General features: G+C 45.0%; 1 protein-coding gene across 11 annotated transcripts in view; it reads left to right on the top strand.

Annotated features, from left to right (window-relative positions):
- Positions 1–25,936, top strand: part of THRB (thyroid hormone receptor beta) — a 337,445-nt gene that overhangs the window by 23,852 nt on the left and 287,657 nt on the right. Inside the window, exon 1 of one of the 11 annotated variants that reach the window (XM_084794675.1) lies at positions 13,814–13,833. The exons of the other annotated variants lie outside the window; for them this stretch is intronic. The gene's annotated coding sequence lies outside the window, so the exon portion shown is untranslated. Of the gene's footprint in view, positions 1–13,813; positions 13,834–25,936 lie in introns of those variants that run through there. 11 annotated transcript variants of the gene reach the window in all.

Raw genomic sequence — 25,936 nt, 5'->3', positions numbered from 1 at the left:
TTGCTCCCTGAGAGTTTCCTGCAGATTTGAAGAGATAAAGCAACTTGGGGTGCACAGGAACATGAATAAGTCTCCCCAAATGTTTTATATGCTTCATTCCCCCCCCCATCTCTTCAGTGTATCACTTTTCAACATTTCCCATTATATAAGTAAGTGAAATGTGTTGGCTTCAATGCAAGACTGACCCTTTTGCATACGCATAGGCAATCCAGGTGTTCTGTTCACAAGTACCAGACCTTTTAGGTTACCCAGGACATTTGAAAGCAAGAGTGTGGAAAGTTGTGGGGTGGGTGACCGCCGAATGCACTTAAAAGAGCAGCATGTGCAGAGAGGGAAACGAGATGATCAGTGAAAGTTAAAAAAAAAAAATGTCCTCACCGTGTGACCTTGGGAAAGATCAGCAGCTGAGCACACATTGTCGGTGTCCTCCTGTTGAAAAGAGACTACTCACCATGTTAGGGCTGACTACGTCTTCAGGGTGGCCTTACACATCTGAAGTGTTAGTGACTCTTCCGAAGAAGATAGCACAATACAGATATTTATAGGTGTTGTTGACCATGCCCTTTTGCCTCAGTGAGTAACGTTGTAGCTGTGGGTGTTCATAAATGCTGACAGAATTGTCGTCTTAGAGCTGACTGGAAGCTCCCAAGGTGCCTCTGGGTCCCTGGGAGACGCTGTCCACAAGGACACTCCCAAGTACAAATTAAATACTCCTTTGCACAATTTCTAATCAGAGTGGAGATTCCCCGAGCCATCATATTTCATTATAAAACTCACTTCGTGGTATACTAGCATAGTGGCTCGTGCCTCAAAAAAATCAAGTGTCAATAGAGTTATGAAGAGAGCCAACTGCCCCTCCCCTACGGCTTTTGTAGAAAGAAAGTTGTTTAGCAGTCTTTTAAAAATATATTTTATTAATTTATTCATATTATATCTCAATTGTTATCCTATCCCTTGTATCCTCCCATTCCCCCCTCCCTCCCATTTTCCCCTTACTCCCCTCCCCTGTGACTGTGACTGAGGAGGACCTCCTCCCCCTGTATATGCTCAATGGGTATCAAGTCTCTTCTTGGTACCCTGCTATCCTTCCTCTGAGTGCCACCAGGCCTCCCTATCAAGGGGAGGTCAAGTATGAGGCACCAGAGTTCATGTGAAAGTCAGACCCCACTCTCCACTCAACTGTGAAGAATGTCCAGTCCATTGGCTAGATCTGGGTAGGAGTTCGAAGTTTACTGCCTGTATTGTCCTTGGCTGCTGCCATAGTTTAAGCAGGACCCCTGTTAGACCCTTTACACTGTTGAGGTTTCACATCGTTCCCTCTGCCAGCCACCTCCTCACACGCCAAAGCCCCTGGCTTCCGGAATCAGGGCAAAGTGTTCTCTATCAGCAGCAGCACACACTGGGACTGCCAGACCCACACAGGGCTAGCAGAGAGCTGGGTTTGACACCGTTCTGAGGTGACAATGACCACATTCCCGGTATGGGACTGAAGTGGACCTTGTCCTTGCCCTTGTCCATATTAGCCTGCCAGGAGAGGTAAGGCCTGGAGCCTGAGCTTCGGGGTGCTCCCCTGATCCCCACCATTGTTGCATCTTTCAGTGCCACTTCAAGAGCACTGCAGAGAGGCGTGGCATTAGCTGGGAGGCAGTTCCAAGGAGGAATGTAGGCAGCAGCAGAGGCAGGGGGCTTATGGCATTACCACCTTAAACACAGAGCAAATGCAAGCAGCTTGAAATAGGTTTCAGGTGGACCCATTCCTTACCACGTATGGACAGTGAGGCCTTTTGTCTGCATGGCTGTTTTTCCATGTTGTTCCCGACGTGGAATCCCAGCTAACCTGGATCCCTGAATGTAAAAGTGCTGTAAAAGTGCGATCTGAAGGGTGCTCTATCTGGTAATGTTCTTAGGAAAAGCACTTGACTTGGTGCCTTTATTTCAGGATCGTGGCCAAGGGTTGGGATGTAATTCAGTGGTAGAGCATTTGCCTAATTCGTGGGAGGTTCTAGGTTCAATCCCCAGCCATGCAAAACAACAAACAGAACGAACAGGGTAGGCAGTCATCTGGTCTGTTAAGGTCATAAAGTGAGAATCCATTCAAAGTCTATTGTGCAATTTGTGAGTCAGTGTTTACATTGAGCTCTTTGACTGTTTTAATGATCTTCTTCAACTTATTCTTAATGGCAAAGAAGTACATACTTATCATTAAATAATATAGAAAATAAAGAAATTCTGACAACAAAAGTTCCATGCCCCAGTGACACTCATGTGACAACCCATGACCTTTCTGCATTAGCTTGGTTTTAAAAAGAAAAAGTAGTTTTTGCAGCATGTTACAACATGCCATTACCAGAAGACAGATTAAAAAGAGACAGGGAGACACTTAGTCAAGTGCTGTTGAGCCCCCGGAACCAACATTTGGCCACAAAGAGGGGTTGCGACCTGCCTGAGGCCTTCACTGAAATGTGCCTGTGATTTCATCTTACCTGTCCTGGGCCATTCTGCTCACAGGCCTTAAGTATTCACTTCTGACCTTTATACGGTCACAAAAGCAGTAGCTGCTCCTTGTGGACAGTTACTGCTACCTCTCTAACTACCCTTGAAATTTTCTGGAATTTCATTGCAGGCATTGTGTTGTTTTTTTTTTTCCTCACATTTGCAGGAAATAGTATGAGGATTCCCATAAATTTGTGGAGTAGTTGGTTTTGTTTATTTTTTTCTATTTTGTTTCTAACCTAACATGTGATGAAATTTAATTACATACCTTTAAACGCTATTACTTAAAATTACTTTTTATGGTTGAATGGCAAGGGCAAGATATCATAGTATCTAAACAGCCATTTGAGATGGCCCCCATTTTTTTTAACAATGTGGTATCTTCTTGAATATAAACCTTGCAAGTCTTGTTCTTTATGAAGTGTCCCCCTTCCATATTGTTATTTTTATTCTTTTACAATTTTGGAGATTCTTGGAAGGCCATAGAATCATTAAAACCAAATGGGACTTCATTTTAGTAGCTCAGACATCCTGTAGTTAAGGCAAATAAAATCAGACCACTTTAGAGGATGAATCTACTCAAGTTTGGCTTGGTCAAATATGGCTTAATTATTAACATAATTAGATACATTTGGTTTTATTTGCCAGCTGCAAGAAGTGTTTAGAACAACCTGCCATATCCTGGTATGGAAAGCCTCTATTGTCACAGCGCATTTTACAATACTAATAAAACAAAGTAACACTAATAAAATCCGACTTCATCCATGGAGACTCACCCAGCCGTTTGCCAATGTGCCTTGTGCACATTGAACCTCACCATCACAACAGTGTAGTGAGAGAGACCAAGTTTCATCATCTCAGTACAGGAAGAAGAGCTGTACTTTTAGCAAGGATTAGCAGTTCTCCTGGGGTGCCACAGGGAAGGCCAAAGACACACCTGATCCCAGATCTGCCTCCTCCAAAGACTTCCTCCTGGATCATTGTTTTGCTCTTGATGGTCTTAGGTTCTTCCTTGAGGGTAGCTTTTACTTTTGGGGGATCCTAGAAACAGCTGAGGATCTCTCTGTACCGCTGCCTGGAAAGTGCTGTATATGCAACACACACAGCTCTGAACCAGGCCTTGCTTGAAGCCCATTCACAGAGACAGTTTTCTTCTGAATTGTTAAAACACACTTCCGAATTCTAAGAAACATTTACCAACTTCAGTGGTGAATGTTCTAGGGGTGGACAAAAAGAAACAAAGGTTCCAGGAAACAGTGGTTACAAACTTGCCCATGCTTTTAATATGTCTGAGGTGACCAAGTGTTAGGTAAAGCCCCTAAAAGATTCACACCTGACCCTTAATTATAACTATGGAAAAACTCACCACCACCCAACATTTGATCTTCAAGACAGTCAGTTACCACTAAGTGAAGCCTGAAGCAAAGCTTCATTATAATTAGGGTAGGATTAAAGCAGCAACAGCAAATTGTTAAACTGCAGTGCATCCTCTATGGTCCAAAGAGGAGATATGCTCTGGAGAGAAAATCATGCATGCTGCTGTGGCTCCCAGCACCAGTGCACACATTGAAGGAGTTAGTCTTCAGAACCATTGTCTGATGACCTCTGACCCTGTGATGCTTCCAGGCAAACCAGGACAGTCCTTCTTCCACTGAGGTACCCAGCGCAAAGAGAAGGCTCTGTTGCAGGATGTTAGAAAGGCAAATCTCAGGACCTAAGACTCATATTAATTATTATGTTCTGCTGTTCAGATAACCCAGTCCACCAGTCCATCCTAAAACACTATTGAGAAAATGTGCTTAACCTAGGAGCATGGCAGTGCTGGCCCGTCACGCTAGTCTCTAGAAGCTGAAGCAGGGGGATCATGAATTTAAGGCTACCCTGGTCAAGGCAGAAAGACTTTCTCTTCAAGAGAATAATAAAAACAAAATCAAGGAAAGCAAAGTGCAAAATGAAATCTGCTTAATGGTCCTGGTGTAATATTTTTCTAAGGGAAATTGGAGGGAAGACTAGGGACGCCCTGGACACTGTAGTTTGAAGTGGTTTCTTAGTCAAATGGCAGAAATGCATTTTATTTATTTGTGGAAGTGAGCATGTAGAGCTGTCTCTGCCTCACACAAAGAATCCCATTTCAACCACAAGCCTTCCTGGCTGAGGACTGGAGTGCAAGCAAGTTTAGGCTGATTTTACTGCTTTCAGAATGCTTTTGATATGTAAAGTTTTTTAAAGGCCAGAGGCCCTCACCCTGGACACTTTATGCAAATGTTGGGGTCTGTGGCCTGCCTTTTGGTAAGGGTCAAGGGGTTCTACAGCAGCTCCCTGGAGCTCTCCAATGCTCCCAGTGTGGCTGGGTGCTCAGTGCAGGGATGCTTGGCTCCCTTCACGCTCTGATGCTTAGGGAGGAAACTGAAAGGAAGGGCTACATTTATCAGCAGCCCAGGAATTAGCTAGAGTTGCCCCTCCCTCTCGCACCCACCCCAACCCCCTGCAGCCTCTGGAGGGCTGGAGTGGGCAGCTCAGCCCCTGAGAGGCAATGCTGTTGCAATTGGGAGAAGTCTTCCCCTCACCCCAGCACAGGCTAGTGCTGGGAATGCAAGCTGCAGCCGCCTCAAACCTCTGCAACAGTTTCTGAAACACTACCGAGTATTCCTTGGCTAAAGAGAACTACTGCAGTTCTACTTGCCAGGGTTGTTCCATACTTCGGTGAACAGGAAATGGTCCTGAGTGACCTGTCGGGCCAGTGCCATCAGCCTGCAGTGACACTTTCATTTAGCCCTCCCCCTCACCCTTTGTGTTCCTGTTTGTGGCAGGATCTTGCTTCGTAGTCTACACAGGCTGGCTTGGGCTTCACTAAGTGGCCATGGCTGGTCTTGAGGTAGCCCTCCTCCCCCAGCTTCCTGGGTACTTGGATTGGAGACCTGAGCCACCACAGTTGGCTATTTATTTATTATTATCATTATCATCATTATTATTATTATTATTATTATTATTATTATTATTATTATTACTATTATTATTTTGCGCTGTGCCTTGGAGTCACAGTGTCAGTATATGAGGTAAAGCAGGCTGGCCCCATTGATGTGAGAAATGAGGAATGGCCAGCCTACTCCAGGCCTGCCTGGCCAGAATCTGCATTTAACATTATGTTTGGAGTAGCGGGTTCACTCTGTGTTAGAAGTCATTCCCTAAAACAATGACGCAACTGTGGGTAACTGCAGTAGCCATGACCCTAGATGCTTATGTGACTTTCAGATGTGCCTAGCCATCAGGCAGGTGTCCTTACTGGGAAAGAATGACCTACTCTTCCAGAAATACAGGTCTAGGAAGTCATAGGCTCCCTTCTACTGAGATTTCAGAGAAATTCTCCTGAAAATTCCTTGGGTTATTTAATGGCATGCCAGTGTGAACAGTCCTGTGGTCATAAAAAGAATGAACTCAGAAATCACTTGAGAGACAAAAGGTGTGACAGTCTCCTGTGGCCCCTCTTTATGCCGCTAGCCGGTGGCCTTCTAAGACTGCTTGGGAAGGCTACCTCATTGGCCCTCTGTTGTTTCTTAGAGAGAGGGTGTATTCTTTCAGTCATCAGCCTTGCAGTCTCTCCAAACCAGCAGCAAGCATCCCTGCTGACGCTAAGGATGGGAGCATCCAGTGGACCATTTCGAGGTCAGCAGCAAAGAGCTTTAGGCTGACAGAAAAGGATGCCTGGAACCAGTGAGTGCATCCCTGCCTCAGCAGAACAAGACCGCTGCTTGCCAGCACATTTCGTCCTGTGAAAAAACTGCCTTAGGGTGGATACGGCCTCTTGTTTTTAAGAAACCTTCCTTTGTATATAAAAATCACAAAGATTTCTAGTATTGGCATATTGCAAGTTTTAAGGCTTAATCCATCTTTGGCCCCACTTCATCCTTCCCTCCCTCCCGCTCTCAGTTTCCTCCTCTGCCTCCCTGTCTTCCAAGTAGTGTGTAGTCTAATGAATTATCTAGAAACACAACCAGATGAGATTTGTTAGCCTGTGACCCACACAAAAATAAAGCCTTGTAATTTGTGTTTCGTTTCTCCCATCGTGTTTCCGCAATAACAAACCAGAAGTTAGGCAATGACAGGATTGGCCCCTTTGCTCTCTCTGGGGTACGTGCTGATAATCACTCAACTGAACTGACCTCTATAAACTAGGGATTCACACAGGGGCCACTTTACAGCAGAAGATGGCTGGACACACCTGACACCAGCACTACAGAGCTGTCTCTGCCCATGTCACAGAGAACTCAACCATGCAAGTGTGGACTCAGCTATTAATGACAGATCCTCTTGGAGGGAGACCAGAATTCCCTTAGGCAGTTAGCCTTCCTGCAGTAGGTGGAGGTTGAAAGGGGAAGGTAGCCAAGGAAATCGAAGTAAAAGATTAACTTTAAGGGGGGTGGGGTGTCAGAATTCTTATCCAAGCAGACCGATTCATTTGATCCTTTCTATAGCATCCTGTTGATCCCAGTGTTCCAATCTGAGTTGAGAGTAATGACTTAGCCACGTCAAACTGCCTCACCAGCTTGCAGCAACACTGAAACAAACTGTTCGTTCAATCTACACGTTTCACTGGCGCCAACAAGACAATGCCAGACAATTGACGCTCATGTAAGATGAGATCTCTCGGTGCTTAAGACCAAGAGCTTGACAGAGAAGGGAATGTTGGAAAGGCACATTATCTGGAGGAAAAAGAAAATACGTTACTGTGTTCGTTTTGTTTTTGTTGAGAAGACTGAACAGAGAACTGAAGGCCAACTTTAACTTTTCACCTGGAGTACTTTACCTCTCTGGGGTGACTAGTCTGAGGGCTGGGCCTGAGGACCAGGCTTTTGGGGTCACATTCTGACTCTAACTTCCTAAATAATGAAGTCTGGCTATTGTCCTTAGGTTATGCAAATTGCTGTGCTAGTGCCTGTTGAGGGGATGAGAGGAGCTCTCGCTCAGTGGCCCCCATCCTTGCTCTTTGGTGCTGTTCACACTGGATCCCATCTGATGCTCAACACCCAGTGAGAGGACTGTGGCCACAGCCATTGCGCTTATAGGCCATTAAGGACTTGATGTCTTGTGTGGTGCTGTAGAAAACCTAAGAACCATTTTTGGTCTCTGGGCAAAAGCTAATTCTCACCCTTGCTACTTTTGAGGCCTTGGATGTTGAGGTTTTCTTGGTCTGTCTCCCCATCTGCAATGTGTTCCATCTCTAAAATATGTAGACCTGCTCCCACCATTTCAAGTTCTTTCTCACCAATTTGAGAGCTAAGAATTGTGGGAAGAGAGAGAGGGGGCACATAAATTTCTTATGACAGCATTTCTCCTCCTCCAGTCTTTTTTTTTCCTCTGCTCGCCAGTAAAACAATTCCTCTTCAGTTACTCTACACCACACTTGTCCTTGTAAATGCCAAGCACGAGCCACGCTTGTAACACCTTGGTACAACCTACAAATCATAGAGCTTGCCTGTCTAAAGTGTGCACAGGTGAGTGACTTCAGTGTGTTTAGTTTGCAGCCATTGCTGCTCTAATTTTAGGACATTATCACCCACAAGTAAACCTCCTGATGGCCAGCTCTTGTTCCCAGCCCCACTCCGGTCCTAGGCAACAGCCAATCTATTTTCCACTTCTAAGGCCTGTTCCAGACATCTGAGATATATGCAGTTATGCAACATGTAGCCTTTAGTGACTGTCTCTCCATTTAACACATTATTTTCAAGGTTATTTGGTGGTTGTGATTAATTTCATTAATAATGTCCCATCACCTGTATTATATTTGTCCATTCAGCAGCTAATGGCATTTGAGTTCTACTTTTTAGCTGTTTTGAATAACGTTACTGTGAATGGTAGGCCATGTGTTTTTGTGTGGAGCTGTATTGTGTATTTTCATTTCTCTTGGGTGTGTGTCTACGACCAGAATCACTGGGTATCTGGTACCCTCGTCTTTGGCATTTGAAACATCTCCTGAACTTTATTCCAAAATGTGTTGCCATTTACATCTCAGCATCAGTGTATGGGGTTCTGATTTCCCCACAGCGTTGCCAGCATTTGTTTTGACTTCTCTTTCGGTTGATGACAGTCCTACAGTGGTGAAATAGTACCGTTTTGGACTTGAGTTTGCCTCTCACCTGTGGTTAATGATGCTAAGCATCTCTGCATTTGCTTATTAACCATTTTATATGCTTTGTTTTTAGAGAAATTTCCTCTTAGATCCTGATTCATTTCTGTTGCTGTGGTAAAAACATCCAACAAAAAGCGAAAGGAAGAAAGGGTTTATTTCAGGTTACATTTTATATTCCAGACAGTTATACCACATTCACACTCAGGAGCACAGAGAAATGAGCGTGTATATGCTGAAATGTTTGCTTGCCAGTCAGTTCAGTTTCTCCACTCTTACACAGTTCAGAATCCACCTCTTTCTGGGGAATAGTGATACCCACAGTGGTGCTGGTGCCAGATCTTCCTACATTAGTGAACTTACACACACGCACGCGCGCGCGCACACACACACACACACACACACACACACACACACACACACTCATGCCACAGGCTAACCTGATAAAGGTTTCCCTCACTGAAACTCTACCCAGGTGACTGTAGGTTGTGTCACGCTGACAGTTGGCCAGCTGACCAGTACAGATACTTTGCCTATTTTAAATTTTTATTTGTATTTTTGTTACTGCTCTCTTAATGTATTTGTGATGCATCTCTGTTTGGGTGCATTATTTCCAATTTCTCCGTTTTTATACTTTATTCTTGAAAAGAATTTCATTCCCTTTTATCTTTTAAAAGTACGTGGATCCTAGGAAAGAAGGGCCATTGATATTCAGAAGCAGTAGTCTCCCCTTCTTTCTAAGAGAGCTGTAACTAGGCAGGACAATGTAACACAGTTGGTTCAGCTGCTTTATAATAAGCACGTTAGCACCGATTAAAAAAGGCCATCCTCAAGTTTTGAGGATAAAGTCAGAGACACATGGTTACCTGAAACGTATCATAAATGTTTATGGAACACACCATGTATTAAGGGCACAATCTCCATGTGAGCCCCCTAATAGGGGGAGTAAGGGCTGTGTCTGACATGGACCCTGTTGCCCACTCACTGATCACTTCTCCTTGACAGGGAGGCCATGCCATCCAGCCCACAGAGGAAAAGGATACGGGCAGTCCAGATGAGACTTGATAGGCTGGGTTCAGATGGGCCCCCCCTTTCTGAGGTCTAGGGGAGGGGGGGGAGAGGAGGGAAGAGGAAGGGAGGTTGGGATCAGAAGGAGACAAGGGAGGGGCTACAATTGTGATGTCAATTGAATAAATTAAAAATAAACAATTTATATAAAAAGATAAAGAAAAATAGTAGAGCATACCTTCTCATCCTAATGGGGGTGACAGTCATGATACACAAAGCATTTTTTAAAGTCTAGGTAGGTGTGGTGGTTGGCTTTACCTTTTCAATCTGACAGAACTAGGATTCTCTTAGTAAGGAAGTCTCAGTGAGAAATTGCCTAGGTCAGGTTGTGGGCATTTGGTGGTGAATTGTGTCGACTGTTAGTGCTGCAGCTGTGTTTTAGGACCTGGACTGTGTGAGAGTAGAGAAATCCAGCTGAGCACTAAGCATGTGTGCTTTGCTTTCTGTCTGCTCCTGACCTGGGATGTGAAGTGAGCATCTGCTTCACACTTTTGCCACTGTGACTTCCTCACAGTGGTAGGCTGCAGCCTGAAACCATAAGCCAAATAAACCCATCCTCCCTCAAAATGCTTTCTGTCAGGGTGTTCTGTCAGAACAGGAGAAATGAAGCTGGGGCAATATGCTGCACAGCTTTAACCACTCTTCAGGGAGTCTTGGTTGTGTCCTTCTATGTTTCCCAAATATTTAGCAGTTTTTACTCACAGCTTGAAACCTACACACACACACACACACACACACACACACACACACACACACACACACACACAGAGCCAGACACTGCTTCACCATAGGGAATGTTCTGAGAATTGTGTTATCAGGTGTTCTTGCAAAAATCAGAGAATGTCTTTCAATGATAGCTGCACATCACTGGGTAATATCTCAAGATTTCTGCTGAGCATGTGGCCTGTCGTTGACTGTTGTATGTATGCATATTTTCTCTCTCTCTCTCTCTCTCTCTCTCTCTCTCTCTCTCTCTCTCTCTCTCTCTCTCCCCTCTCTCTCTCTCTCTCTCTCTCTCTGTGTGTGTGTGTGTGTGTGTGTGTGTGTGTGTGTGTCTGTCTGTGTCTCTGTTTCTCTGCCTTTCTGTTTCTCTGTCTATCTCTATCTGTCTCTGTCTCTCTGCCTTTCTCTGTTTCTCTGTCTCTGTTTCTGTCTTTTTCTCTGTCTCTGTCTGTCTCTGTCTTTCTCTCTGTTTGTCTCTGTGCCTCTGTCTCTCTCTCTGTCTTTCTCTCTCCATCTTTGTGTCTGTCTGTCTCTGTCTGTCTGTCTCTGTCTATCTCCATCTCTCTCTCTCTCTCTCTCTCTCTCTCTCTCTCTCTCTCATGTAGAAGTTTTCAGAAGCTCCACTGTTCTTTCACTGAACATGGCATTGCACAGCCAATATTCCAAACTCCGTGCCAGAAGCAAGCGAACATAGTTCCCTTTTAGTTGTCATGGAGGGAAAGAGTGAAATGATGCTAGCCAGCATAGTGTAGACAACTTCAGATTGGGCTGGAGGACACAAAGATAGGATGGCTAAAGTAGTGCCCTGTGCAGTGGGAAAACACTGCATCTGGGAACAAATGGCATGCAAAGGCCTGCAGGCAGGGAAGAACCTGACAGACTTAAAGGGTAACAAGTAATGGGGAAAGAATATGCTGTTTGAGGTGGAAATGGGTAGTAGGTGAAATCTGAGGAGGAGGCAGGAGGAGTTACCATAGAAACCTCAAAGGCCATCTGATGGAGTGCAAATCTCATTCAGAAGGTGGCTAAATGCTTTTGAGGACCTTGGTAAGGGAAATGACATACCTTGAACTAGGCGTTGACAAGTCTACTGGCTGCCTTATCAAGATTCTGGGGCTATGAGGTAGTAACAGACGACTGCCTAGAGGCCTTTCTAGCCCAAGAGTCTCAGGAATGCTGAGTTAGCAGTGGGAAAGCAGTGAGTTAACCTGGGATTGGGAAAGAGTGGAAGCAATGGTTAGGAGCATGTGTTCAAAGTGACAAAGTTAAAACATTAACTCTCTTCTTCCAAGCTATTCATTAGCCTTGGGCAGATTATTTTCTAGTATCAATAGGATCCTCTTATGGGACTGCTGTGAAAACACGAGTGAATGGTGGTGGTGTGCATTCCAGAGCACCTGGTGCACAGGGAATGCTGTCATTAAGTGCTGCCATGTATTTACTGCTTTTACCTCTCAAGTGGACAGGCACTGGTGATCCTTTGGGTGGGGAAGGGGAAGGACTCAGCGGTTGTGATTCTAGGTGTTTGATAGTTCCAGTTCCAGTGATAGAGAAATGTGGAAGGAAGAAGAATTGGAGAGAAAGATTCAGACTCTGAGCTTGGACATAATAATTTGAGATGGATGTAAGCTATCTGAGTGGACATGTCAGGCAGCTGGGATCTGAAGATCAGAGTCACATCCCAGACCAGAGACAGAACCGACTAATGCATCATGGATACATTTAAATACGTATTTAAAACAACCCCCCATCCCAGACCAGTCTGTAGGATAACAAACAATGTAAGAGCCTACCTTCCTCTGAGAAGAGGCAGAAGCCGTTGGATACTGTTAATACACAGACTTTTGAACGGCTGTTTACTTGGCCACAAGCAGTCCCATTGTTGGTGGTTGAGCCCCTGGAAAGGAGGAAGCAAGAGCAGATCCCCATTTCCTGCCTGAGGGATGGCTGCAGTACGGAGCCAGTTCCTCGGCAGAGCAAAGTCGAAAGACCTATCTTTCTAACAACTGCAGCCTCCATACTGTTTCATTTCTGTGGTTCGGCTAAAACCTCCTGACAGAAAGCAACGTGAGGGAGGGAAGGGCTTATCTGACTTACAATTCCAAGTTACAGTCCATTATTTTGGAGGATACAAGGCAGGAAGTCACGAAGCTAGTCAGAGCACATCAACAGTCGAGAGCAAAGGAAACATAAAAGGATCACTGCTTGCTGCCTCTCTAGTCCTCCATCGTCCCTACCTAGAGAATGGTGCTGCCTGCAGTGGGCTTGCCCTTCATTCCTGAGTCAATTAACAATGAAGGCAACCCCGCATCCCCACACCCCACCCCACCCCACCCCACCCCACCCCCACCCCACCCCACCCCACCCCCACCCCCAACGTGCCCACAGACCAACCTGATCTGGATAATTTCTAAATTGGGATTCTATTCCCAGGTGACTGTAGGTTGTAACAAGTTTATATTTAAAACTGTCACAGCAGTAGACATGTCTTATAGTTGAAGACGAGAAACGATGCTTATAACAAAGCCTAGCCCAGGCAGTGCCTGGCACACAGTTCCTGCCCAAGAGCTTTTCTCCAGCATGAGAGCCCAGGCTCTCCTCCCATTCCTATCTCAGCTGCAAGCAACCCTACCACCCTCCCTTCACCTCCCTCTAATGGGAGAGGACAGCTTAAAACAAGAAAAGGAGGCAACAGGTGTGAAGAACAAGAAGAAGAAAATGAGGGTAAAACCTTGGATACAAACTCTTAGGGAGTCCCGTGAGAGTAAGTAAGCAAGACAGCTCTTTCAAAGCATTATTTAAAAAAAAATGAAGCCAGTATGCAAAAGGTCTACGACGATGGATTTGGTCCTAGCCGGTCTCCATACCCTCCAGCTCTGTTGGCTCAGTGCAACACTGAGACTTGGCCACATGATACTTCATTTTCCCCACGTCAGTAGTTGTCACCAGCCCTGCAGAGTTCAAGCACTTCCAGATGCTAAGGACTCCAGAATGCATCCTAACCCCAGGGTTCTAGGCACACTTGGGGCCTGAGGACCCACTTGAAGCAAAATTCCCAGATTTCCGCACCTCTATAAACCCAGACCTGGTCACCCGTGGAACCGTTGCACAAAACCAAATGAAGCAGCCTGATGCCATAGGAAAGGCTGGGCTTAAAGGTCTGCTTTAAATTTAGATGCTGGAGTCTGGCCGCTACCCCCCATCCCCCATCCCCCCACCGGCACCCCACCCCCACCCCTGCCTCCCAGGGAGGTTCTCCCTCTGCAGGGGCAGAGAGCCCAGCACAGCTATTCTGAGTGAGCGCTGATTGCTTCGCACGTGTCTGTCTGTAAGCTGCAGATGAGACTCGGCTAAGCAGACAGAAGATGAAGGGTGGTCTCCGCATCTCCCCTGCTGCCTTACGGTTCTTGCTTAGAAGACTAAAGGTAGGTCGGGTGGCTGGCTCCTGCTCAGAAAGTTAGAACATTCCCAGCAGACACCCCTGGGAGGCTTGGAATTGTCAACAGGCAGATGCTGAAGGACTAACAAGGGTCAGCACTTAAGATCAATCTTGAAGGTACCAGTCCTTGTGGGCGTGGAGTAACAAGCATTTTTTAATTATGGCACTTGGATGTGTCTTAATTAAGGAAGAAAATTGCCCTAATCTTAGTATTTTGATGCTTTTGTATTTGCCCCTGGACGCCTGGGAATGCTTCTGGGAATGGAGAATCCTGGACTAGACCTAAGCTCCTGCACCAGGCATGGCTGCTGTCATTGTCACTTTAAGATTGCAACATTTGGTTTGGTGACCTTCATACCAGTCCCCTGTAGGAACCTTAATCTCTCTCTCGGAGAAAAAAAAAGTGTGCCTGACATAGATTGGCTGGTTGTTGGTTTTTTTTTTTTTTTTAAGCCCAGTTTTTCATTTACCTGCACTTAATAACACCTGGTTTAATTTGTACGGGAGGGTAAAGTTCATTATTGCACAACTCAGAAACTCGTTTTTGAGTTTCTAGAGAAAAGGAGCCCAAGCGTCCTGTGTGCAGATTGGAGGCCCCGATCCATACACGGGGTGGGACTTTTGAAAGAGAAAATGTGGGCCGTTCCACACATAACGAAGAATGTGTACCTAAATATGCAGAGGGGAGAGGGTGTCACTGCTCGCCATGAACTAGCTGCCAAACGCTGCCACTCATATAGGAATGTCAGAACAGCATCAGCACAAATCAGCTTGAAGGACTTGCCAGTGTAACTGCAAGGTCTGCTGTAATGCCGCTGGCTTGTTCCCTGGCCTTGTGCCGGAAGCTCTGAGTCCCTCATCCTTTCTCCCTTGTCTTTGCAGTTCATGGACACATGCCCTACCTTAGAGCTGTGCTTATATAGTGCACCTCTGAGTCTGGCATGTGTGTGCATGCAAGCATGTGTGTATGCACACGTGTATGTGCATGTGGACCACAGAGGCAGATATCAAGTGCTTTCCTCAGTCACTTTCCACCTTAATTTTTGAGATGAGCGTTCTTACTAAAGTTGGAGCTCACAGATTTGCCTAGGCTAATCTCGCAAGCCCTAAGGTCTTCCACTCTTTGCTTTCCCAATTGTCCTCATGGAGGGGAGTGTGTGTGTGTGTGTGTGTGTGTGTGTGTGTGTGTGTGTGTGTGCGCGCGCGCGCGCGCGCGCGCACGCAGGTACACACTTGCCTGTGTACATTGTTTAAAGAATTAAGCTAAATGTTCGAATGGATAAATATTGAGAGTAAGTTGTGATACTTTACTCAGAGGGACCTAATCCCTTTTCCCCATCATAACACATTATTACTAAAGCTAACATCGGTGCAGAAAAATCTTACCAGTGTATTGCCTCCTTTGAGGTAAGAGTTCCCTGCTGGCCAAATGTTTAGCTAAAAGAGAAAAGTAATATTCTTTAGATTGGACCCACTAATTTGAAAGGCCTCCCTAAAACCTTTTCGCTTAGCCATGGCGCCTGGAGACAGATATCTGCATGGACAAACTGTGATGCTGATTCAATTTTCAAGCAACTTAAATACCCCACTCACTGCAAGTCCGGGTGGTGAGACTAAACAGTGGTCTATTAATAAGCAGGAGAAGCGAGTTAGGCCTTTGCTCGTTGGGTTTAAGTGCAGTCCCACTGTCTGCCCTTTGGGCTGGTCTCTAGCTTGGGATACTTGCTTGGTCCTAGAGCTTTACTGTCAAAAATACCTGTTTCTGTCAAATATCAGGTGAACCTTGCTGGGAATTTTTCATGTTTCATCCTGTGTTTTTAAGCAGACTGCCCTGGTTTCAGAAATGGGTCAGGCATATGTGAAGCCACGGAAGTGTCTGAGAACAGACTTACAGGATGAAGATGTGTTGCATGTGTTGTTCTGCGCGTGCTGAGATCTGCAGGAGAAACCGCTTGCCCAGGAGTCATGGTAGCTTCTATGGGACCTCCAGTTCCTTTTTTATTTGCTTTAGGGCCAACTTTACAGCCACCACTTTGTGACCCTCTTGGACTTCCTAGCACCCAAATCCAGAACTTACTCTGCCCTTGGCCCTGCTTCAAGACACCCACTCTGGCTTCCCACTTCTGTCTCAGCATTTGGTGTTCTTCTGGCTGCTTTCTCTCTGGTGTCTGAGGTCGCACCTCCCTTGGTGGCCTGTGTGGGCCCTCACGCCACTCACTTCACGTGGTGCGCTTTGTCCTTTGCTGTCATCTGCTGCTTTGCCTTCCCCCCCTCTCTCCAAGGCCGGCTTCTGTCCTTTCTTCTCTGAAAGGACTTTTCTATGTTCCAGAACTTTCTGTCTCTTGAGCTTTTTAATGTACATTTTTTTTTTTGGCCAGTCAATCTGTGTTCCTTGTAAATGTTAAAAGTGTTTTTTTTCCCCCTGTGTGTGTGTTGTAAACTTCTGACAGGTGTGTAAGGGTTGGGAGCCAAAGCCCTAGGCCTGGCCCTGTCTGGTGAGAGGCAGGCCAGTCCATCTTAATGCAGACCTGAACACTGGGGCTGCTCCCTGTTGAGAGCACTGTCTGCCTCTCTGCTTATCGTTGTACTTTGCCTTTGCTCACTGGTAGCAACAACCTGTCAAAGTGCCCAGATCGTTACCCCATCAGCGTTCATTCCGTCACTTGTGTTGTAAGTTGTGTTCATATCCACTGCGGGTCGCTGTCCTTATTACTACTGTTATTTTGGGTGTCATTGCTTTTCACAGTTAAGCAGACTCAGTTTTTCAAATGGAGGGCTTTCCCTGCCCCCCCCCCCCAAGATTCTTTTGTTTTTATTTTTCCAGGTCTAGGGATTGAACCTTGAGCCTCAGGCATACCAGGTCAGCACTTTATTACTGAGCTCTATCCCCATTTCTTTTAAACCTTCTAGTGTTTAAAAGATCTCCTAAGTTACCTAAGCTAGCTTGCTGTATAATGTAGTTCTATGGTCCTTGGAACATCTGGGCACTGCCAGACTCTGGGCTGAGGGGGACGGAGGCATAGTGGGCTGTACAAGATTCCAGAAACAACAACAGCTCAAGTTCGTGTGTGTGTGTGTGTGTGTGTGTGTGTGTGTGTGTGTGTGTGTGTATGTGAGAGAGAGAGAGAGAGAGAGAGAGAGAGAGAGAGAGAGAGAGAGAGCACTCGTGTGTGTGTGTGTGTGTGTGTGTGTGTGTGTGTGTGTGTGTGTGTATGTGTGCCCCTTATTCCAGGGTGCACCGTGTTATATGAACCTTGGGCAGTGGGCGGGGTTTTGGGATGAATATGTCTCGTTGACTGGGTCTAGGATGCTGGCAATGCTCTATTTACATGGGGAAAGATAACAGGTGACAGGTTTCCATGACTGACCACCTTGTAACTACCTTGGGGTTGTGCTCCTGAGGCAAGCCCAGAAACAGGGAGAGAGCTTTGTCCCACACCTTCTGTTCCCAGGATGGGATTTTAATTCTGAAGCTTGAACATGCTGCATCTCTGCAGGTCCATGCCAGTTCTCCTGGAGGTACGGCTCGCCAGCCCCACAGTATAGCCCAGGTTGGCTGTAAACTTCCCATCCTTCCGCCTTTTCCCTGGGACGCTATGATGGCGTGTGAGCACACCGCACATGTTGGGCCTGATCTTTGCTCTTATGATTATATTGATGTTTGCACATACCAGGTTGTATTCTTCCCTTTGGTGACAAATCACAAATGAAAATGAGAGAACTTGAGAGACTCTTGGCACTCCTGTGTCTAAACATGATGGCAGTGCAAGGGAAGAGTCGAGTTGTCCCAAATGTTCAGTTCATGAGCTCTGGAAAACCCCTTCTGGAGCATGGTAGAAAACACTTTCTCTCCCTGCAACTGTGGCCATTGGCTTGGGTTATAAGGCACAATGGCTCTTCTATCTGCTATCCAAACTCCTGTGAGAGCACACGGTGCCTGCTCAGTGGTAGATCTTTCTTTCTACTTATGTGCAGAGTAAATCAATATTGCAGTCACGATCAGAAGTTGAGGGAGGGCACAGAGGGACACAGCAATGAAATACTTTGCCTGCTGATTATGGTGGGTTACTATAAAGATGGCTGGCCTTTTGTGACTTTAAACACAGGCAGCTCATGTGGATAATATGACCCTACAGTAATGCAGTCTGGGGCAGTCAGCATAATCTCTCAGCAATAGTATTTGTTGTTCAAACTAGATACCCAAACAGCCCTGTCTTCTACCCTAAAATGTAATATTTCTCATAAGCGTGTACATCCTCTGCCTACTGGAGTTTTGTAGACTGTGGGGTTGGGGACAGAGAGATGCTTGTATTCTTAGAAGAAGACCTGTGACCTGGGAAGACAGACAAAGCCCTGGAGAGAACTCCCAGCTCAGTATGCTGCGACTGTGGCAGGAAATGGTGGGGCTCGGTATAGAGTAGAGATTCATCTTGTTTCCATAGAGCCCAGTCCAGTGCCTGGCACACACTAGACCAGCCAAGCAATAGATGTTTGCTTCTTTTAACAATATTGATATAAATAGATATGCGATGGTTTCTGTGGTCAGCTGTATGTGGTCAATTCTGTATTAAGAAAAGCATACCAGACTTCTTGACTGTAAGACTATTCGACGCATCCAGGGCTGAAGCGTACTGAGCTTCCTAGGATTTAACACAGGATATTTGTCCGATCAGAGAAGTCTTTAAAGCTACAGGACTTGGGTTGCTCTGAGCCACTTGGGGAAGTTCTGGCAGAAACAACAAATGCCTTTTAGCGGTGATTCCGTCAGGAAGGCTGTGGTGGTGTTGCTCTAGGTTCACTGGCACCTCTATTCATTCCCATAGCAAATTACCACAAAGTTAGTAGCTTAAAACAACACATACTTTTTAGCTAGAGATTTCTGAAAGCAAGATCACCAGGCAGCAGGCGCGCCTTCCAGGGGTTGCAGGAAAGAATCAGTTTCCTTGTTGTTTTTTTTTCCCCCAGTTTTTTGGAAAGGCTTATGTCCCTGAATTATTCTGAGTGCCACCTCTGTCTCCAGCTCTGGCTCCTGTCTCTCCTTTCTCTGTCACTTTAATCCCTGGGATGACCTCTAGTCACCTAAATAACGCAAGACATATCTCCATCTTTACAGCTTGTCTTATTTGTGTCTGTAGGGCCCTTTGCCATGGAAGGCCACTTACAAAATAAGGACAAGGAATGTGGGTGTCTCTTGAGAACACTTCAGTCACACCCATGCACATGCAAGAAGGAAAAGGTTCAGATTTTGAAACCAGGACTACTGGCCTACACCTCTAATTGCAGCTACTTAGAAAAATAAGATGGAAAGATTGGCAGCTCAAGTTCATTAATAGGCTGTGAATGGAGACCAAGGCCTGTCAGGGCAACTTAGTGAGTCCCTTCCTCAGAAAAAAAACCATGAAAAAGTGGGGCTGGCAAGATGACTCAGCAGGTAGCGTACATAGCATTATGTACAGCAGCCAGAATTTGACCCCCAAGGCCTTCATGGTAGAAGGAGAGAACGGATACCAGAAAGTTGTCCATTGGCCTCCATGTTTATACCATGATACACGTGCCGTTCTCACACACATGCAGAATAAATATAATAAAATTGAAAAGATAATGATAATGCAAAAAAAAATGAAGAGAAATCACTAAAGTAAAAATAACTTGGAAAAATGCAGTTAGGGCTAAGGATATAGTCCAGTGGGAGGTGCTCTTGCCTGGTGTCTACAAGGGTTGAAAACAAGCAAGCGAACAAGTAAGAGTGGGCATGTGGATTCGGTAGGCGGATGCTTCTTCTTTCTAACGGGAGCGGCATCTGGGCAGAAACACATTGCCTGCCGTGACTCCCTGTGGGTGGAGTTCCTTCCAGACCAATTGCTTTGGTACACCTAGACTTTGAGCAGTAGGAAGGTAGACATGGGCAGAGTTTAGCAGGAAGATATGTAAAGGGGAGGGCTGATAAAGAAGAAGCCAGGTCCAGGAGCTACGGACTGGGCTTCTGGGAGACTATTTAGATACCAAGATGGTTAGTGTGCAAACCCCCCCCCCCCACTCCTTGCTTTTCTCTCCAGCCTGTGCAGAGGGCATCATTAAGGCAAAGGTGCCCTTCTATCTTAAAAGCCGTAAACACCTCCCTTTGACAATAATCATTTTTCATTAGTAAAATTTATTCCCATGTTCACCATTAAGCATTAAAATTACTTTGTAGGCACAGTATTCAGAGAAAGCCACTGTAACAGCGTGGCACTTCTGTTAATTGTCTTCTGTGTAGATATTGTCACGTCACAGCATCACTACTATGCCCTAGTTAAGCTTTTCTTCTTTACCCAAGTTTAACCCGTTCAGAGCATTTTCTCAGTGCATTAAATATTCATCAAAATGTAATTATTTAGTGAGCTAGTATAACATTGTACTTGGGGGCATAAGCTGGTGGGTGATTGCGTGATTGCGTGCACTTCTTTATAGAGTGAGTGATACAGCCTTCAAAAGCCTGGTAGCCCGGATCTCGCCACCTTCGTCATGCTTCTCCTGAGGATCTAAAACATGTTGTCAAAGGGTCTTCGCTGTCCTCTGCTCTCCATAGACATAACTACATGCTGCCTTCCGCTCTGCTTCTCCTCACCTGCTGAGGCATGAGTGTTTGATGACATTCCCTATACTTACTGGAAATTTATAACTCTTCTATAACCTTCTGGTTTGAGTTCTTTATTCATTAACCTATTCAAGCATTAATATTTTTATGAATCATCTTAGTGTGATGCGTCTATGAAAATTATTTTTTTTTCTGGTTTTGAACATCGCCTTATCTGCTCCGCACCTCATGCGCCTGTTTGTTGCTCTGGTCAAGGCTGTCATTATGACAGACTACACGATATTTATCACTGGAAATGGGATGTGTGGTAAGATATATAAGATGAACCTCCCTTTAGTTTTCACAGGCTTTATAATTTTTAAAGTTGGTGTTTTAGCCACATATAGTTTGTTTTAAAACACAGCATGAGAGCGCAGTACAACTTTTAAATATTCAGATATCTGGTAGCATTTACTGAACAATTCTGCTTTAATGATCCATGATTAAGTTGAATTTAATTGGGATTGGAACTGCATTTCTCTCTATGTGGACTGGCCTATAAATCTTTAGCCATTTTTGATCACTAGGAACCGTATTACTCCTTGTATAGCCTGTTATGGTTTGTACAGCAAACTTTCGTGTATGATACACATGTATGATCCCCTAACCATATTGCAGTACTTGTTTTAGGGACTTAATCTGTGGCTCAATGGTAGAGCAGTTACCTAGCACACAGGGCATGATGTCCAGGCTCTAGTGCTGCAAAAACAATGTTTCTGACTATGGCATTAATTCAATTTTCATGGTCATCTCTGCCTTCACAGTAAGTGTTTAAATATGAAAAAGAGGTCAGTCACATAACTTTTTCTATGCTCTAAAGCCATAAGAATTATATTAAAGTTTCATCTTTTTCTATGCTCTAGAGCCATGAGAATTATATTAAAAGGAATTTTTTTCCTAAATTGTGCAAGGATGGCTTTTGAACGCCCCCCCCCCCAAGATGCTTAAAAGTTTATACAGGATCCTGTGGTTGGTTCTTGTACTAGCTGCTGCCTCCTGCTCCCTCTCCTCCTCTTTCTGCTCTTCCTTCTCCTGTTCTTCCTCATCTTTAAACCAGTTAGTCTATTTGTTGTTTCTGTTTCTACTTGTGTCAATTTTAGATACTGAATATTATATTTAAAGACTGATCTTTTGTTACTAGTTTAAAATAGCAAATAGAGTAGAATATAGAATTTTCTTAGAATTTTTAAGAGTTTTAAGTGTGTTCTTGGTTCTCTCTCTCTCTCTCTTGTTCTTGGTTTCTAGTGTGTAATTCTATGATTCATTTCACAATTGTTGTGAACCTCTCAGGGATTGAATTTCTATTGTTTGATGTGGTGTGTGTGTGTGTGTGTGTGTGTGTGTGTGTGTGTGTGTGTGTGTGTCTGTGTGTCTGTGTGTGTCTGTGTCTGTCTGTCTGTCTGTCTGTCTGCCTGTCTGTCTGTGTACATGCCAGGATATGCATGTGGATGTTAGACAACAACATTACAACTTAGGAGAGTTGGTTCTTCCCTTCTCCTCAAGTTCCTCAGGATCAAACTGAGATCATCAGACTTAAAAGCAAGCCTGAGCTTCAATAGCCCCAGAACTGTTTTCTGCCCCTCACTTCTGTAGCATAACCCCACTTTGATAGACCTATTTGATGGGATTTTTTTTTTACGTTACCGACAGTAGCCAGTAATGGACACTCAAAGATTACCATGTAGAGACCAATTGGTACTTGTTTTCTTTTAGAAACATTCACCTTTCAATGGCCAACACTCATCTATTCACATCCTGCCTCTTCCACCAACTCCAGTATAACTGTTATCAGCTCACTTAAACAGCTCTGATGGTGCAGACATGAGCTGAGGACAGTGGCTGGTCATTGTCATATTTGAGATAACATTACAGTCCTCTCAGGGCCATGCTGTGTAATCATGGTCATGAATGGATAATTTAGTTTGGATCAAAGATCACTAAGAAAGCCGTTCAGGCATTGGAGGAAGCTATCTACCTGAGGATAGGACACTGCAGACGAGATCTAACTGTCCACAGAGCTCATGCCTTAAATCCCAGTCATTGAGAAACAGTCCTCGTGTGCTTACAGCTCCTGCCAGTGTGTCCCCAGAATTCTGAGGTGTCCTTTTTCAAAAGTCAAACTTATGGTTATTTTTTTTTTAGAGGTAGACATCCATAGGAGAGGTATTCATCTCCTCCCCTTTGTGGGGGAAGACTAATAATGGACCAGATGTTTCTGTTTGGAGAGGGATCTCTAATGAGGCCACCCTTTTGGTTTTTCCCATGATTGGCATATGAAGGACATCCTATCACAATGGCAACAGGCCTCCCTTTCTCATAGTCATCACATCAAGGGAGACGTCAGACTGTGAGTCAAGGGTCTGCTAGGTCGTTCTGTGTTTGTATTTATCTTGGTGCATTCAATGGTGCCCTCTTCAAGTGCCATGTCCATTCCTGATGAAACTAAATCATCAGAGTTTAGCCAGGCCAAGCCATAAAAAGCTGTGAGACAATAGCTGTGGGTGTTTGCGCTGCTAAGGTTGATGTGTGGGTGTGGTTTCTGTGCAGCAGTAGGCTAGTAGTCAGTCTCTCATTCTCTGTGCCTCTTATTCCAGACCATCATGTTCCCAATGTAATATACATTCCGTGTGTCCATGTCCAGGGTTTGGTTCTCATCCCTTGGTCATCTCAGACTTAGCACCCTCTTCCACAAGGAAAACGAATGTCTGCTTTAATCTAAAATCATCTTCAATATTTGGCTTTTTGTCTTCTTGGGTTATATTTATTGAAAATATGGCAATTTCTTTCATATTTTCTTTTATATCTTAGTAAATGAGTATGACTGTAAACATTTTATTTGTTAATTATTTTGAATTCTTCAAAATTCAGTCAATGAAAATACGATTTTAAGTGAACACATTTACTTTAACTTTAGATTGGATTTTGAAAATAGCATTAATTAAACCATGTGAGTATACCAATTACTCTTGTGAGAGTGACCTTACATGACACACTATGAGGGTCCACACTGTTTTATATCTATGGTTCTGATGCCAATGTGGATAGAGTCTGTCTCAGAGTTATGAGAGACATGAAACATGGATGCAGGGCACATGCCTTGGCAACAGAATTAAATACCAAAGAGATAATTTTGGTCCAAAATAATAGATTCTAGTTAACTCTTAATTGGGTATAGAAAATCTGTTATGTTGTCTCCCTATATTTGGAGAGCACTGTGTTGTGTTCAGGATACCTTCAGCTACAGCAGATATTATAACATATCTCAAAGCCTTTATGAAAACCCACATGTAATTGTGCTATAACTGTATGTGTCTTCCATGCCTTAAATTACGTCTAAATGACTGCCCCAATATAGGATGCCATGTAAAGAGTTGTCACCCCATTTCCTTAGGGAATAATGAAAGGAAAACTCTGTACATATTCCATAGAGATATAATTTTATTTCAAATATTATTGATCCAAGGGTACAGAGGGCTGAGTCTTCTTAAGTTGTTTTTGTTTTTGTTTTTGTTTTTTAATAATCTGGGAAGCTAAAAATGGGGCCAGATAGATGGCACATGCAACAATATGTAGATGAGTTGCTTACAAGTCAGTGGAAATCAGTGAGATAATGGGCCCTATAGCGGAGTTTATTTGAACCATGCAGTCAGTTTCAGTCTGCATTTATTGAACTCCTGTGCCAGAACAAAAAATAAAGGTCCTTCTTTCTCTCATGTGGGTGACACCTCCCTTGAAAGACTTGGAATTACTGGGTGCTTCCTTAAAAAGGGGTCATGGACGAATTGAAATAGGAATGAACAGAGAACCTGGCTGGCAGTCATTCATGTAGTGGAGTGGAGGGGCTGCAGCTGCTTAGGCCACAGAGGAGAACACACGCAGCAGTCTTCTGTTCCTGACTTGGGTTCTCTAAGGAAACAGGATTTACCAACATGCAGTTAATAGCAGAGAGGGCTGAGCTGCGCCTGTGACCACTGAGCCCATGGTCCTTGACAAGTACGCACAGAAATCTAGGTGGAAGAGACAGACGTGTGCGTGCCTAGCCAAGGAAACACTGCATGACCAAAAGACACCAACATAGAGGCCATAAAACTTAACAATGCAGAAACTCATAGGTGGGGTTCAGGAGAGCCGACGGGAGTAAATAAAGCAAGATCTCAGCCATGAGGGAGTGTCCAGCTCTGCCATGGGTACAGAATGCAGCTCCTGTTGAGGGGAGACTCTGACCCTGGCCTACTGTTCCTGCTGTGGCATCTGGCCATAACTGGCAACAGCCCTGGGCTGCTGACAGGCTGATGCTGCCATATCACCACTCAGCTTTCCTGGCTGTGTGAGTCTGCCTGCGTGCATGCAACTACAGAGCTCTCTGGGAGTCCAGGCTTTTCACCTGTTTGCCTTTACCCTGCCCCAGCCCACTTCCCTCACTCCCTCAAGAATTTCCCTGAGTCTGACTTGTATAGGACTTGTCCCTCAGACTTTGTTCCTGGAGGCCCCTGCTTTTATTGGGGGGGGGGGGGAGTGTGTTACAACCAGTCCCTTTCTTTGGTAGCTGCTTCTCTTTTCTCTTCTGAGGTGGACCAACATGCCATTCCTACTCCTGTCAGCACCATCCCCAGAAGACTCTGAGGTACTTCTTGTTTCATCTGAGTCCTCTCCAGCTACTTTGGAGAGATGCTGCTCTCCCTGCCCCAGCATCCGGGATTCCAAGAACTTGTGGACTTGATTTATCCTTTAAAAAGGAATGTGCCTAGGAACATGTGTATACCAGTACACTCATATGCTCACAAACACATGCATGAACACATGCACACAGGCAGACACACACCTCACATCTTTTGGTTTCCCATCTTATAGGCACAAAAACATTGCTGCCATGCCCCAGCTAACACAGTGTTCCTAGGACTTGATAGGAAAAACATGAGGCTTACTCAGCATCCACCAACTTGCTTCTAAAAGGTACATTTCTGCCTTATGTACCTGTTCCTTCGTTTCTCTATGCAGACACCCTTCTCATAGTGGCCACATGTCTGACTATCAACTGAGGAAGGTAGCAGTGGAAGAGGAGGTGACAAAACAGGGTGCTTGAGGTTAGGGCTGGCTCCTGGCTTAGGAATCTGGATCGCTGAGCTTTCGCTCCTGTCTCTGGGGTCCATCTGGGTAGCCTATGACCTTTAATCACCCCATCTGTCTTAATCACAGCCTCTTCCCATATGAAGCCATACAGCCATGTGTGCCCCACCCAGTGAGAAGCTCCTGAAGATGCGTGAGACAGTATATCTGAGGACATCTTGAGAACTGTGTCACCCTTGAGAAACAGGAGACATTAGTCAGCCGAGGTATGCGGGTGTCACAGTGCCCACAAGGAGCTTGCAAAATGAAAGCAGAGCTGAGGCGTGGATGCAAATGAGAAGTGCTGAAGGAGGAGGATGCTCTTTCCATCACACAGGCACTGGCTGCTGTGAGAGTTTAAGGGGCC

Source organism: Acomys minous (genome assembly GCF_964271855.1).
Source record: "Acomys minous genome assembly, chromosome: 9".
NCBI classification, from domain to species: domain Eukaryota; kingdom Metazoa; phylum Chordata; class Mammalia; order Rodentia; family Muridae; genus Acomys; species Acomys minous.
The sequence above is the reverse complement of the archived record's forward strand: the minus strand, read 5'-3'. Positions and strand labels throughout refer to the sequence as shown.